Source organism: Phyllostomus discolor, chromosome 15, assembly GCF_004126475.2.
Source record: "Phyllostomus discolor isolate MPI-MPIP mPhyDis1 chromosome 15, mPhyDis1.pri.v3, whole genome shotgun sequence".
NCBI classification, from domain to species: domain Eukaryota; kingdom Metazoa; phylum Chordata; class Mammalia; order Chiroptera; family Phyllostomidae; genus Phyllostomus; species Phyllostomus discolor.
Genome location: NC_040917.2, coordinates 10,687,182 through 10,695,757, shown reverse-complemented (window position 1 = coordinate 10,695,757; position 8,576 = coordinate 10,687,182). Strand labels below are relative to the sequence as shown.

At 44.9% G+C, this 8,576-nt stretch overlaps 1 protein-coding gene across 1 annotated transcript in view; it reads left to right on the top strand.

Moving 5' to 3' along the window:
* Positions 1 to 709: 709 nt before the first annotated feature.
* GREM2 (gremlin 2, DAN family BMP antagonist) overlaps positions 710 to 8,576 on the top strand; it is a 121,295-nt gene continuing 113,428 nt past the window's right edge. The window contains exon 1 of the mRNA XM_028531274.2: positions 710 to 1,307. The gene's annotated coding sequence lies outside the window, so the exon portion shown is untranslated. The remainder of the gene's footprint in view (positions 1,308 to 8,576) is intronic.

Below are 8,576 nucleotides of genomic sequence, written 5' to 3'. Positions count from 1 at the left end.
AAAGTAGAGATCAGGGATTTCAGAAGCAGTGACTTCTTGTCGAGAATAACTGTCATTAAAATTTCCATAGGCACCAGTGAAAATGATTTGGGGGGAATGACTAAAGATGGGTCCGTTTTACAAAACATGGGGAAATGTTATTTTATTCCCAATTTTCCCAGCCAAGTTTGTAGGATGGAAGATTTTTATCGGGCTCTTTCTTTGAGGGGGCAATATGTCTCTATCGACATATACAGACTAAAATTTTTAACCCAGGAAACTTTATCAGTCTTTTTTGGCTAGTGAATCACACTAAGAGAGCCTTAGTGTTCAGACTACCAATGGGGAGAAGACCCAAAAAAATGATGAAAAGAGGAAGCTCGCAGGCACCGCGGGAGCCTTCTGATATTAACACCCGGAGCCCACGCAGCCCAAGGATTGGTCTGACGTCATTGTTCCCCCGGTTCTCTGGATGCTGGAGCCTGAATTGCATTAGAGACCTCTGCATTCAATAAACAAAAATAGGAATATGACGACCAAAGCGCTGTTGGGAACAGAAAACAAGCTCAGGCAATGAGTGTTTTCCACCGAATTCATTCAAGCTTTTATTAGTTGAGCTGTAACTTCGGTTATAAGGCTCAGCTTGCTTTTAATTTCACTGGCCTCAGTTATTCAAAACAATAGGAGCAGAGGGAGGGGGATAGACGGAGACGGAGAGAGAGTGCAGACTATCACACACATGCTTGCTGCATTCTTCACATTGCAAACCCATCAACAAAAGAAGGAAGAAGATCTGAGGCAAATGAGTGGTTTTTGCGGATTGAGAGGATGGAGAATTTCTCTACATAAACAAGGAGCTTTGGATTGGAAGTCTGCTTAAAAAAAAAAAAGGTTACAGCTGACCACAAGGTTGTAAATCCACAGACTGGAAGGAGGAAAAGAGAAACATTGCAAGCGACTGAAGTGTGTGTGGCTGCAATGTTTGTGGGTTAGATGAGAAACAAGCGCTGAGTGAAACGGAGAAGGGGTGGTGGCTGGTGTGATTTGTTTGGTGTTCAGAGCCAATAGAAATCCCAGACTGTGATAATATCCCCGTGCAGCGCCGAGAGAGGAGTCACAGCTGAGTCTGCGGCTGGGTTCCCTGTGCAGGCGCTGCCGCCACCGCCGCCGACCGCCCGGGGCTGCACACGCCAGCGCGCGGCGCTTCTGCGCTTCTGCGCTTCTGCTGGGGTCCGGCTGTCGCGGACTGTAGCACCCAGAGAAGGAGGGACACGGGGAGAGGCAGAGAGAAGGGACCCGAGGAGGCGGCTTCCATCACGTCATTGCAGGTACGAGCTAATCTGACTCGGGCACGGTTGCTGGTTTCTACCTTCACGAGACACTTACAAGTAATTGACATTGTTCCCTTGCCGGTCCGAATGGGAAGAGCTGAGGGAATGTGTCGCCCGAGTGCGAAAATTCAGGCTGTTCGCCTTGCGTTTTGAGACTACAAGGTTTATTCACGTCTTGAATTATCCGTGGGTGTAAAGCAAGGACCTTCAAACTTGACCGTACCCTCTTTGGTTTCCCTTTTTCTTTTTCTAAATAACCTCAGTACCTGCATGCTGTCATGCTCTCCATTTATACCTCCTGGTGACCTCCTTTATCATTGCGACCTACAGCAAGGCAAACACCACGCGATTGTTAGAAAGCAGCTTTGAACATTTCCCACCCACCTACCAGGTGAATATCCTCCCCGTAAGCATGGGAACGACGGGGGGATTTGGGCATGGCTTTGATCTTTAAGGCTTAAGGCCAGGGTGGAGGAGGCTTATGAGTGACATATCACTATATTGCTATGCTATCTCTGCTTAAAGCAGAAGAGGAGAAAAGGGAGAGATTTTTTTTTAATGTAATTGTCAGGGACCCTGGCTGGGTACCTGGTTTATTTTCACATTGCCCTAGGAGTTGAAAATGCAGTTGTAATTCTGCACCGGCAGGCTGGGTGAGTTCCAGGACCTCATGTGTAACTACACTGGAAAGGCATGAATTGGAATCCTGTCATAAATATACCTGTAAGGAAATGGTAGTTTGGGGGTTGATTTTTGTTTGATCCTAAACTTGGTAGACATCTGGCCATTTCTTCCTTTTCCTTTCTTGATTCCTTTTATTTTTGAGACACCGTTTTTTATTATTTTTTTAATCTATCTCCTGAGATTTTACCATGTTTGGTTTTGAATTTTGAAGATGGTTATATAACTTTTTGTTTCCCCCCTGTTGATTACTTGTGATTAAATTAACATCGCTTAATGAGTTCAGTCTTTCCCTTGGAAAAGCCAGAGGGGACTGAGTGAAGGCTCTGTTCAAAGATTAGTCTTGCTTTGGGCGATCCTCGAGTACTGGTGTGTAACTGCTCTGAATTTCTATAGGAAGAGATTTCTTTGCAGTGAAGAACAGACACAGATCGAGACTCCAGTTAACGACAGCACAACACCGCAGCAGGTGCAGGCGCAATAGAATACGTTATTTTAAGTCTAAATAGCATCCTGTCAGTGGATTCGTAGTAGGTGGTATCCAAGCCATCCCCGATAACTCACAATTAGTCCCGCAGTCACGCCCGGTTTACTGGGCCGTACTTATCCCAAGGCACGTGCCTCGCCAGGAAAGATAAGGAAGTTCTAAGAAAGGTATTTGTTTTCCATATCACAGTGGGGAATATTTGCATTGCTCTGGTTTTAATCCGATGAACACATTCTTCTGTCACTAAGGGGAATTCATGCTTAGCTATTCCGTGGAGGAATAATATACATAGTATAAACTACCTACATTTTTGCCCATTCCCAGATTTGAATGATTTAACAAGGTGATTTAGGAAGCATCTCAAAGAGTAGATATGGCAACTAAATACTATAACTAGGAGAGAGCATTTTGGTTTTGTAGATGAATATTTTTCGCTTTTTACACCACAAGGAACTTTAGGTAAAGAATTTACCTACTCACATAAGTACATATTAATTGAACCAACTAAATTCTATTTGTAGTTAATAGGGTAGCTTTGTATCACTGTAAACACTCATCAATTTTCTATTAATATAATACTTGAAGTAAATGGAGACCCACTTTCCTCTTACCGTTCAAACTCAAACGATTTTGGGCGTGTTGGTAGCAACCGGGTGAATGAGAGGCTGAATACACAGACTTTGTCTGGACTGAGAGCCATCAGTGGATTCTTAAAGATAAATACAAACAACGCTTTGATTACTCATTGCTTTGTGCTATATCATTCTTCACTGAGAGAGGAAATCAAACATTCTTGCCCCGTGATCCTGGTACAGCCAACCAGAGCTCTGGACACCCTCAAGTTATAAGTCTGCTAACGTCTGAACAAGGTACATGCTCTTAAGTCTCTTTAAAGCAAGCGCCTCTCCCTTAGCCCTCTTCTTCTAAGGCAAAGGAATGGAATTAGACTTTGAGTTGCCATTGATATGGAGAGGACGGGCCTACCTGGGTCAAGGACACACAGGGAGAAACTGCAGAGACACAGGCAGGCACAGGAAAAGGTTAGACCAGCCTCCTGTTGGACTTGGGTGTGGCCACAGCTAGCATGCCAGGTGGCAGGCATTTGCTCAGTGTCAGGGACCTTGAAGCACTTAGGAGAAAAGTATTTAAACCGGGGAAATGTGGCCCTATAGCTCAGGGGTTAGAGCACTGGTCTTGTAACCTGGGGAAACGTGCCGAGTATTGGACTTGGAACAAGCCACACAAGGAACTGATAACGGAGACGTGTTGGTTTGAAGGGGAAAGTATGCAATTATAAGTTAAGCCTCTGGTGCCGACTGCTTCTGTAGCTATGTGGGTATTTCCACCACAGCATTCTGGAGTTTGCTTGTTTGTTGGTTTGTTTGTTTGTTTTTATAAATTGGACATGCTGACCCATGGTGGGTAGAATCAATTATGATCCCGTCTCAGGCTAAAACAGGGTCCTCCAACCATGAATCTAAATGCAGGTATTTCCTACTGATACCACTTCTAGTTGGGAAAATGTCTTTGATTGGCCTGCTCAGCCGCGGGGCCGGCTGGGGTGGAGCACGCTGCGCGGCGGAGCAGAGCCCCAGAGCCACGTGACAGTGAGGAAATGAACAGTGACAGGATGAAATGACAGGTATATGGAGTGAGAGGGTACACAGATCGGCATCCTTTAACATACATCCAGGAGCCAAAGGGATAAAAGTTTATTTCCTCAAATAAACTCCGAGTATAAACTTACGGTAGGATTTTCGGAGAACTGGCATTTACGGTAAGAGTTGGCATTTGAAACCAAGTCTCAAGCGTACACGCGTATCTCATGCAGGTGTGGGGTGAAAATGAATTCGGTCGCCGTGCAGTGAACAGTCCTATATATACACAGGCCAGGAGAGGGCAGTATGCAAACTCTGAAAAAACCATGCCTGCTCTTGACCAGCGGGAGACTTCAGTCCCCCAATGGCTACAAAAATACGTCCCTAACTTTACGCGCCTTCCTCCCTCCCTCTGGGAGCAGAGTCAGGAGTTATCAAGGAATCCATCACTCAGAAAGGTTTGCTTTCATTTTCTACCTCCAGACGTGGTATCGCCTGGCAAAATAAGGAAATCAGTCTTTCTAACAGAGAACTCGACTTCCCTTTATTTTATTTAGCTTCACTCTTTGAAGCTGCTCAAGCAGTCTTTTTTAAAAAAAAATTTTAAATTTATTTTAGAGAGGAGAGGAAGGGGGAAGGGAGAGAGAGAAACGGAGAGACAGATGGAAACATCAGTTTGTTGTTTCATTCCGTTATGCATTCATTGATTGATTGTTGTGAGTGTCGCGACTGGAAATTAAACCCACAGCCTGGTGTATTGGGATGATGCTCCTAACCACTGAGCTACCTGGGCAGGGCCCCTCAGCGATCTTCATCGTTACTCTGTCAGGAACTGGATGGGAGAAAGGGAAGCAGGATTCAGAGAAAAGAGGGAAAGAGAGTGGAGTTTCTTGAGTTCGTTCTCCAGGGAAAATGTTTATGAGCTGTTTCATGAATAGACCTAGTTTTCATTTTTGGCATGTCTTAAATATCAGTTCCGGGCCACACGGATACATGTGGAGCACTGACAGTCAATAGGACCTCCAGCATCCGAGCAGAAGAGCTGGAATAGCTTCTCTTCGTGGTATCAAGGACCTAACACATGCACTCACAAATAAGAACTATATGTCTACCTCCCTGAGAGGTGGTCAGAGCTAGTCCATCATAAAGCTAGCCCAACCCTTTTTTGATAAGGTGTCTCCTTGCACTGCTAGTACCGTTACAGATCCATCCTATTCTAAAGTCACACTATAAACGTGACTAGAGGACAGAAGTAATCACTCTCGAAGTGGGCTGTGACTGGCAGTGGTATTTCTGTATGACTAATCCTGATTTAGCTAGGTTGGTGATTTTACTCTGAGGACACCCTGTCTCTTTGCCATCTTTGATTCGAATGTCACACAAGTCACTGCTAATCAGGAGGGCCCGAGGAGAAAGCTCAGAGAAGGGCTTTGAAAATGCCTGAGTGCTGATGTTAAAAGCATCCTGGGTGAAAAGCTAAGAGACAGAAGGGACACAGTCTGGGGATAAGCGCCTTGGGGAGGGGGAGGCATGCAGCTGTGTCAAGAAAGACTGATTCCACCTGGCTGGTGTAGCTCAGTGGATTGAGCGTGGGCTACGAACCAAAGCATCACAGGTTCGATTCCCAGTCAGGGCACATGCCTGGGTTGCAGGCCACGGCCCCCAGCAACCGCACATTGATGTTTCTCTCTCTCTCTCCCTCTCTCTCTCTCTCTCTCTCTGTCTCTCTCTCTCTCTCTCTCTCTCTCTCCCTCTCCCTCTCCCTTCCCTCTCTAAAAATAAATAAATAAAATCTTAAAAAAAAAAAAATAAAGACTGGGCTCCTGGAGCTGTGGATCCTGGAAGGACCCCGGCCTGCCCACCATGGGCTCAGGAGTCTGCGCGCATGCGTGAGGCCTAGGATGCTGGGATCGCCATGACTCTTCGGTGCCACTGCACTCTGCTAGGGGATGTGACGTCCTTGAATCTAAGCAAAGAGTTTTCTCAAGGACAAAGTAAATATTTCCTAGCGTTGGGAGAGAAGGGAGGTTATTGTGTTGTCTTCCCCATTCTCAGCCAGATTAGCCTCCGCTGCTCTCTGTTGACTGTCTGGCTCTTTGTAGTGCCAGGGGGTTGGGAAGTTTGGGTGCAAGGGGAGGATTCATCCAGGGTCACTACGGAATGAGACACAACACTGAAGTAGCAAGGCATTCGCTAGTAAGAAAGGGAGAAATAAATCCCGGAGGCTGAGATGGGGGGGCTGGTAATAAGATTGATCCCCAAAGTCTAAGACCAAGAATCTCCACCGTTGTGTTTCAAATTTTAGTGCTGCACTTCCCAGATGCGCCCTAGGTCCCATCTCTCTTTTCCAGATTACTTTCCAATAAAGAAATCTCATGGCTGATGGGGAATTCTCTTTGAAGGCCTTACCCTGTTGAGAGGCAAAGCACGATAAGTAAATCACGGTATTCAGCAGATATGATGACCTTCCCAGGAAGACATACTTGAGGAGATGTTACACTAAGAAAACCTTTCTGAATTATGAACACAAGGGCACTGGAAACAAAGGAAACGTATGATTTATGACTCCAAGAACACAAATATTCCCAAACATGACTTTCATCTGATGGATTAGGAGCAGTTCTGTGCTAACATTATTTTCTCCTATAGCTTATTTAAGCAGTGGGAGAGGGTAAAAAAAAAGAATGCGTTGAGCAGAGGCACGTTTGACTAGCTCATGTGCGATGCCGAGTTGATTTTGTCTAGTACAAACATTGTCTGCATTAAAAATATTATTCGACCTGGCCCTACAGCCGTGGCTCCAGAGGCTGGGGGAAGCTAATCTTATCATCTATGGAAACCGGCCACCTCACTCTGCTTTTATGCAATAATATCACAAACCCTGGGTAATGCAGTACACTTGCTAATTATAGCGGCGGCATTTGGGGAAAGTTGATAGATAGGCGATATCGTCCCTACAGTTAATAAAAATCAAGCAGCTCTCTAATAAGATTCTCTGCCAAGTGCTTTCACTGGGAATCGCAATTTCATCGGGTTTTCAAGCGACATTTCATTTTTCCCTTTTTAATTACTTTAAAAATTAAGACTCATTTAACATTTTTTGAATCCTCGACAAGTGCTAGGTTATACTAGATGTGTGCATGCATATTATCTATTTTAATCTTCACCCCAATCCTGGGAGTTTATCTTCTGCAAGTTTTACTGTTTAAGAGAATTGGTTGTAACCATAACATCTTATAGCAATGGATTCATATGGGCCTGCGTTCAGCAGATACCTAGTGAGCTTCTTTCTATCATGGCAGTGGCAGCAGCAGCAACAATAACATATTATGGTTGTTATTACTAGTATGGCTCTTTATATCACATTTTCATACACATGGTTGCTTTTAACTCCCCTATAAGTTAGTTACACGTGCAAAAATTTAAAAAAGAAAACATCTTTCCATGGCACTGTCTTGTCACTGAAGGATTGAGATCACATGTATGGAAATAATCTTGATTGGTTATCGCTTGACTTAGGTCCAGACGCACAGGAATATCGCACTTGGCAGGGTATACACAGATGAGAAACATTCCCCGCCAAGCCCGCTGCCTGGGAGGAGAACAGACCTATGTCAGTGTAGTGCTGGGCTAAGGCTGTGCTCGCGTCACGGGGCCGCGTTGTCCAGCCTGCGGGACATCCCTCCCCTTCATCGCCCCTCACGAACTACTTGGAGCAATGCAGCAATGGGGAGCGTCAGACACGCATCTCCAAGACTCCAAACTGACAAGTGACATGGAAAAAGTACTTAAGAATCTCACTTCTGTGAACTCAGAGAGTGTCAACTTCGGAGGGAGCAGACTTTTTTTGACCTCGGGTTATCTGGTGTAATGAAACTTACTAACCTAAGAGGTTAACGGATCTGGGCTTGCACCTGTTCCTGGTTTTCACACTTGAAGCGTGACCTCAGGGACAGGCTACCATCCCTGGGGTTCACTCTCTACCATGAGCAGATGGAAGTGGCTCACTGTATTTCATTCCAGCCTTAACCATCCGTCCTTCATGCTTCCTTCTGTGGCGATAGCTGATGTGGCTTCTGAAATATTTGCTAAATATTTCGTAGGTATCATCTAATTTTACAAAAATCCTAATATTAATATTATCATCCCCATTTTAGAGATACCAAAGGCTTAGAGAGATTAAGAGTTTTCAAAACATCACCCAGCCAAGCAAGCTGCAGAACAGTGTTTCAAACCCTCCTTCCACATTCCCCATAGTATGTGGTGCCTTCATTCGCTTATTCAGAAATATGTATTGAGAAGATACTGTGTTCAAGGCGCTGTGCAAGGTCATAGGGTATAATAGTGAAGAGCCCAAAACTAGTGAGAGGATCAAGAGTACCTTAGTAATAGAAGGGTGTTTGCTGAGTGTTATAACACAGGGTTCCCTGGGAATCTGTGTTGTTTTTGTCTTGTTGACAGAGCCATTTCACAATATAAGTCATGACAACAACACAGGTC